The sequence below is a fragment of the Diabrotica undecimpunctata genome, chromosome 6 (genome assembly GCF_040954645.1).
Source record: "Diabrotica undecimpunctata isolate CICGRU chromosome 6, icDiaUnde3, whole genome shotgun sequence".
NCBI classification, from domain to species: domain Eukaryota; kingdom Metazoa; phylum Arthropoda; class Insecta; order Coleoptera; family Chrysomelidae; genus Diabrotica; species Diabrotica undecimpunctata.
Genome location: NC_092808.1, coordinates 157,743,807 through 157,751,282, shown reverse-complemented (window position 1 = coordinate 157,751,282; position 7,476 = coordinate 157,743,807). Strand labels below are relative to the sequence as shown.

The 7,476-nt window shown below is 31.9% G+C and overlaps 4 non-coding genes across 4 annotated transcripts; 1 reads left to right on the top strand and 3 right to left on the bottom strand.

Moving 5' to 3' along the window:
* Positions 1-1,326: 1,326 nt before the first annotated feature.
* TRNAM-CAU (transfer RNA methionine (anticodon CAU)) lies at positions 1,327-1,399 on the bottom strand. The gene has a single exon. It is a non-coding gene; the product is annotated as a tRNA-Met (tRNA).
* A 3,700-nt stretch (positions 1,400-5,099) lies between these two features.
* Positions 5,100-5,172, top strand: TRNAM-CAU (transfer RNA methionine (anticodon CAU)). The gene has a single exon. It is a non-coding gene; the product is annotated as a tRNA-Met (tRNA).
* Positions 5,173-6,960: 1,788 nt separating this feature from the next.
* Positions 6,961-7,033, bottom strand: TRNAM-CAU (transfer RNA methionine (anticodon CAU)). Its single transcript has one exon. It is a non-coding gene; the product is annotated as a tRNA-Met (tRNA).
* Positions 7,034-7,173: 140 nt separating this feature from the next.
* TRNAM-CAU (transfer RNA methionine (anticodon CAU)) lies at positions 7,174-7,246 on the bottom strand. The gene has a single exon. It is a non-coding gene; the product is annotated as a tRNA-Met (tRNA).
* Positions 7,247-7,476: the final 230 nt, after the last annotated feature.

The window sequence follows — 7,476 nt, the reverse complement described above, 5'->3', positions numbered from 1 at the left end:
GCACCCATATTATTGTTATTGAAGTCCCTCGGGAAATCTGCAGATTGATCGATTCTAGAATTTTTTTAACTAGGTGATGTTAATTGTGAATAAGGAATCAGTGCACAGAGCTACACTTTGATGATTGTCAACAGAGAACTTGGGAGATTTTAAAATACTGAAGAGTTCTCCTGAAAACACACTACATTCGTTGAATATTCGGTATTGTCTTAATACTGTATGTATTAACTGTAGTAACAAAACAGCCAACTCCATCTACATTTTGGGATGCATCGGTATGAAACACCTTATCACAGTAGGATGTATTTACAATAGCCTTGAAAGCATGTTCAAAAATGATATTATTTTTTGATAGCAGCGTTTTAAATGTGTTAGAAATTTTTAAGTTGTAACGAATTATAAAACATTTGGCTGAAAAAACCTAATTTGCGTTTTTGTCGTTCGGTTCCCTGCCCTACAATTTCAAACGTGACTGGCAGAGTTACAAGCGGCCATTTATAACTTGCTATCTATCTAAAATTCGCGCAGCGAGCTAACCTAAATGCTTTCAGCCCCTATTACCTGTTAACAGTACTCTTGACCACATTGTGGCCCTATACAATACAACTACTTAAACACAACAATGACTAGAATTTAAATTATCTCCCCAGCGTCGACCCTCCCACAGATCCTGTATAATTTTACCATAAATTTTGTCACTCAACACCACTTTTATTTTCCGTACGCATTTGGTTTATAAAACAGTTCGGGGCTTTGTTTTTCCCGTTTCGGGATTCGCTAATTTGTCCAGATTATTATTTTACTTCTTGTGACAAGGAAATTAAATTAGCTAACTTGTGCTAGGATTTGCAAATCTTTTTGTATTTTTATAGAAATCAGACCACCACAGAATCGTATTGAATTTATTATAAAAATATTATATTATATTAAACGGTAAGGAAATGGACAATAGAAGATATTAAAGATAATAAAATATTTATGCAGTCGTTTTATTTTATTGTACACTGATTTATTTTGTATGGTGTAAAATTTTTCATCATCATTAATTCATCAGCATTATCTTTGTATATATCCAAATACAAGACCAACTTTGATTAATTGATGTCCACCCGGCAACAAATGCATAATCTCTGGAGTAAAAAGAAAGAATATACGTTTATTTTCCAGACCTATATTGTAGCATTTAATAAAAGAAAAAAAAAACAGATGAAATTATGTAAAAATTTATGTTGATTTATAATTGAACATTTCATAGAAATGTGTAGAATATGCTTAGTTGTTTCAAGTTATTTTTAAAGTGATTCATATTAAGAATAATCAAAAAGTTGCCCCGGGTGAGGATCGAACTCACGACCTTAAGATTATGAGACTTACGCGCTGCCTACTGCGCCACCGAGGCTTGGCACTTGAGAAATAAAATTCCAGAGCCGAACTGGCTTTAACTTCAGTTTTTTTTATATGATTGTAATATCTAATTGAATATTTTTTATTGTTTTGAAAGTATTTTCTTTTGAAATCCTTTGCACTAAATATTTTCTATTTTTAGGAATAAACAAAAATGAATGTAAGGATGCTCTATAAATCATTTTTTTTGTCTCTACAAATCATGTTTACTTCACGTCATGTCTCACATCTTAATAATTTGGTTTTAGAAAAAGAAGTATGGTAAAAAAATTGTTTTATTAGTGCTAGTTTTAGTGTCGCAATATGTGTTACGTGTTATTTTGAAACATCGAAAGAGCAGCACAAATATTTTCTTATATGGCAAACTATTAACAGTCGAATTAAATTGTCTTTAATGAAGAATATATTCCAGGACTTCTAAATTAATAACATACTAATTTAGATGTTACTATTGGAGAGAATCACTTATCACTTTTTAACGGGTAAGTAACTCTTGTAAGTGAGTTTCGGAGCATCTTTGGTTACAAACGAGTAGGAACCTCTCAGTTCAGATTTTCTTTGGTACATTTTTCAATAACTGAAATAACTGATGAAACCTTTTCCCACGCTTAACACTCACAGCTCCACTACATCATCATCATCATCATCATCACGGTGTTACAGCTCTTAACAGGCCTCGACCTTCTCAAACTTTCTTTGCCATTCTGCTCTGCTTCTTGCTTTGATTTATGAGTTGGCAATACTGCATTTCCACCAATTGCGCTGTTGGAATATTTTTTATTATGTTCGATTCCCGAGCCTGGGCTACATGCCCCCTGCAGGATTTTTCTTGATTATAATGTTAATCATAACTCCATAACTAAGCAGAAAAAAGTCGAGATGGGAATGCAGAAAATGAATTTGAATAGATCCAGGTAATTTATAACATACCAGGTATTAGAATTTTTCTAGTATTTCATCCAATTAGGATAGTTATTATCTCTTTTGTTACATAAAAATCTACAAATAATATAAGTTGACGAATTTGTGACAAAACAAAATTACCTTGTCTCTTAGGCCATATCTCCTTAATTATTCCTGCAACAAAATTTTCGCAAAACTTGTAAGCGTAGTAAATTATTTTATGTCTACGAGAGGTATAGCAATGAGATTATTTTCGTGATTTGTGTTTCTTTTAAAATAACTATATTCCTAAGCAAACTGCAATAAATTCACCACAGATTTTTTGACTATATTCATTACCAACAGAAATATAAGAGAAATAGTTGCCATTGTGCCATAATAAGTTAACCCTCCGTTCATCGGGTGACCATTCTGAAACACTTTCGATCGGGTGTGGTCTGTGAGGACCAAAATAAAATACCGCCTCCCGAGCAACAGCATACATTTTATTGCTAATTTCGCATCAACGTTTTTTAAACAAATCATTTATATTAACGTTTATTACAAAAACAATTCCAAATTCCAAAGTTGTATTAGGTAAATTTTAAACATGTTTACAAGTTTAACGCATATTTTTTCAAATTTTTAAACCGCGACTAAATAATAAAAAAAAAACATTTAAAACTTTAATTAGAAACAAACAAAGTAGGTACTACAAAAACATATATAAACTGAAAAATTAAATTGTGGACATAAACTACAGTGGTCAAACTTTGGTGGTCAAATTTTCTAAGCAATCTTTGCAGCATGCCATTATGTGGTCCATACATAGCCAGGATTTGAAAATTTTGCAAAAAAACCGAGTTTTGCATCTTTTGCAATATCTACAATTTCCTCTCTTACCTGGCTGGGGCTAATCTGGTACAACATCGACCTCAATGCCTGAGAGTCTCAAGGCCGAAGCATGCACAGCTTTTGTCAAATGCGTATCAACTGCTCTCCGTCGTATACTCTCCTGTACCAATTCCATACCTAGGTTATTTTGGAATAATCTTCGCGTTTTAGAAAATTCTCCATCTGGATTGTTGCCTTTGTAAATTACAAATGCATTAATTGCTGCGAGATTAAGGAGATTATAAACGACTGCCATTGGCAAACGTTTCGTATTTCTGGAAACATTATATGATATGATCATTCTGTCTACAACATCTACTCCACTCTTTGTGGAATTATAAACAGTAATTATTTCTGGTTTTTTCTGATCACCAGCATCTTCATCAATCCGATCATCTCTGTGCACAGTGGAAACAGCAATCACATTTTTTCCTTTCTTCGGTATATATGATACGGCAATCATATCGTTGCTAAATGCAAAAGTGAAGAATATGCCTGCCTATTTTTAATTTGCGTTATTTTTGGCCAAGTGAAACAAGATTGCAACAAAAATACAACTAAGAAGCAGTGCAAATATTGTTACACATTTGATCGGGTGTGGTCTGTCAGGACAAACGGCCATGCACCAGCTATTTATAAATTTCAAAAACAATTTTGTATAAAAAAAAACGAATTGTATTTAGTTTCTAGGAAGGTACTGAAAAATTAGAAATTTAAAAAAATAAAATAAGAGAATTATCCAAAATTTTTATTTTGTCGTAGACTCAGAGACCACACCCGATGAACGATGGGTTAAAAGGAGTTCATAAATAGCCATGACTTCTTAAATCGTTTAAAAAACTCATCTTATAAACCACGTAGTAACAAGCCCGAATAAGAATAGAATTAGAGGAAGTACGTGAGATCAAAATAATTAAAGTACGACAAAGATCCATATTGTCCCCACTTTTGTTTTATTTGCTTCTAAAATATATGTAATAAAGCTCTAGATGATGTCTTTGGATAAACGAAGAGAAATTTAATAATATCAGTTATGCAGATGAAACGGTGATGTATGATAGCTAAAAAAATATTCAAAGTCAAATGCACAAAATAATAAATCCATAGAAAATATGGATGACATTCCAATACAAAGACGTGCATACAAAATATAAATGCTCATAAGCAAAAACAGAAAACATATTTAGATATAATGATAAATGTCAAAGAAAACCATTAGCTATTTACAATTTTTTGTTACAGTTTATTGGGAATAGATAGATTTCGTTATCTGCCACTATTCCATCCTATGCATTCTGTGCATTTTTCTTTTTATTATTTTATATTTATATACATTCTTTGTCTGCCTTGTTTTATTAGTTGGATTGAGGTTCATAAATCATAACTTTCTATTGTTCAGTATAACCTCTTGGTTTTTCAGAACGTACTCCACACGAGATATACGAGATAATGCAGTGCTGATTCCGTAGATAATCTTGCTGGTTTTTAAGGTATTTGCTGATTTGGGTATAAAGGCTACACCTATTCGCCTCTATGCTTTTCGTATATAATTTAGTCTTAATCATGCCTGTAGTATCATATATAGCTTTTTGTAGAAAAGATCATTTCCCTTCTGTTGAAATGTTTGATAAATTCCTTCCGAACCTGGTGACTAATATGTCTAAAAAAGTTTGTTGCCTATTTAATTTTTTTCTTATCTATCACTTCTTTCGAGACACGCCAGTTTTTCCTAGAACCATAAGATAGGGTCTGGTTTAATAACATGTCCAGTGATATCAGTTTTGTTTAAGACTTAGTAAAAGATCGTTCGGAATCTGTGGACAATCGGCACTCACAGAAGAAACAATCACTAGCTGTACAAATATTTTTAATTTAGATTTACCCAGTTCGGTTCTGTATATTGATCGCTTGGTTTTCAAGCCTCGGTGGCGCAGCAGGCAGCGCGTAAGTCTCATAATCTTAAGGTCGTGAGTTCGATCCTCACCCGGGGCAACTTTTTATTTTCTAATGAAATTTTTGGATAACAAATATTGTGGCTAGTCAATAATAGGCTATGAGCCAGATATAAGAAATTAAAATCTTTAAGAAAATTTCCTAAATATTTCGTGGAAATCTACTCCATATAAAAACTTCTTTATATATCTATGTAAAATTTATATTGTTATGTATAATACCTAAAACAAGATATTAACTTAAGTGAAAACATAGTAAATGTTTAAAAAAAAACAAAACATAATTATGGCATTGACATAATTTGAAATGTATCTGGATAAAGTTCTAGCTGAACTGGTCCTATATTTAAAAGTATGCGCAGAAACGGAACATTATTATTCTTAAAAAAATACGAGACAAACCGGGAATTAAGTTTGTAAAGCCGTTTTCACCTATCAATCTCTTCGAAGATACGAACTAAATAAAACTTAGGGTAGTACAAAGTTGTGATGTTCCCCTTTGGTGCTTGTAATCTGTCATTTCAAATTTAGTAGTATATTTAAGTATAAGTGGATATTAAGTGGATATTTTTCGAGCAAGACGGCGCAATCGGAGTGCTCGAAATGTTTTAAAGACCAGTTATCCACGAATACTTTACGCTATTCTTTTTATTGGTACCCCTTAAAATAATGTATTATTACTACAAAAAAATTGAAATAAAAGCTAATAATGTAAAACGGTTGAATTTGTGATGTATATCAGTATACCTTTCGTTATTATGGAAATGAGAAAAACAAAAATTAATTTGCAATCTGTCACATAAGATTAATTGTGATTATTGGTTGTATATTGCTTAAAAGAAGAATGAGGAGAATACTTCAAACATTATTGGGAGTGCCATTAATGGAAGTATAACCCCATTGGCTTTCGAGAATGTCCGTAGTATTAATTTCAACAGCATTTCCTATGATTTAAAAAACGGAAGTATAAATATTTTTCTAAAGCTATTTTCTTGTGGGATTTTAAAGTTATTACTATTTAAATGGGAATAAGCCGCAATTAAAGCTTAAAGTAAGTTTATTTATGTTTCAATTTCCACTTCGTTGGATGTTGCCATGGTAACTTTAAAACACGCGCGTTTTTGAAAGTTGAATTTAAACACGCTACAGTGTACTTTAAATAAGCAAAATAGGGTACCAATAAAAAAAATATTGTATTGTATCTGTCATATTTTTTTCTTACAGTAAGTATGTCTAGTAAATTTTCACGCACAATTTTTTTTTACTTGAATCAAAACTTCTTTTACTTTGGTCTTTTTACGAATCCATCTATTTCTCTTTTTATCTGATAGCTTGCCTTTCCATAGATTGTTGTACGCTTTTTCTACGCTTTAAACGATAAATATCCATGAGTTATATATGGGAATCGATAGAAAACATCATTGAAGATTAAAAACCCATGTTTGAAGTACTGAGAGTTTTTATATATAATTTGTATTTGTTGATTATATCTCAAATCTATTCTATCAAATACCTTTTCATAGTCTATGAAGGCAAGAAATACGGTTAGTTAGTACTCATTTACCTTCTCTGTTAGTGTTCTAATTGTCAGCAGATGATCTGATGTATTATACCCTTTGCGAAAGCTAGCCTGTTCAACCGGTTAATAATTATCCATTTTGTAAGTCAATCAATTGTTAATCATTTTCATAAAAAGTTTGTATACTTACATAAGCAACGATATAGGTCTATATTTATTTAGGTCACATTTATTCTCTTTTTTATTTTATTTTCTAAAAAATAATTACTAACTGAATTTAACTGTTAGAAAGGATACATGACAAAAAAGTGCCCCGGGTGAGGATCGAACTCACGACCTTAAGATTATGAGACTTACGCGCTGCCTACTGCGCCACCGAGGCTTGTGAATTGACATATATATGACATTTGAACGAAAAGGAAGCAAATCACTTGCAAAAACAAGAACACTTACAGATATGTCTGAAGTAATAAAAATTACTAACTGAATTTAGCTGTGTGAAAAAGATGCATGACAAAAAAGTGCCCCGGGTGAGGATCGAACTCACGACCTTAAGATTATGAGACTTACGCCCTGCCTACTGCGCCACCGAGGCTTGTAAATTGACATATTTATGACATTTGAACGAAAAGGAAGCAAATCAGTCGCAGAAATAAGAACACTTGAATATATCACTGTAATATCAATAAAGAATAACATGTCAATTAATGTAATAGTAGACATTAACTTGTATCATACTTTTCTAAGCGCCGAGCGTATGAAAAAATATTTGTATACAATTTAAAAAAACCTGAATTAAGAAGGTAGCCTGCTATAAAGAGTTGT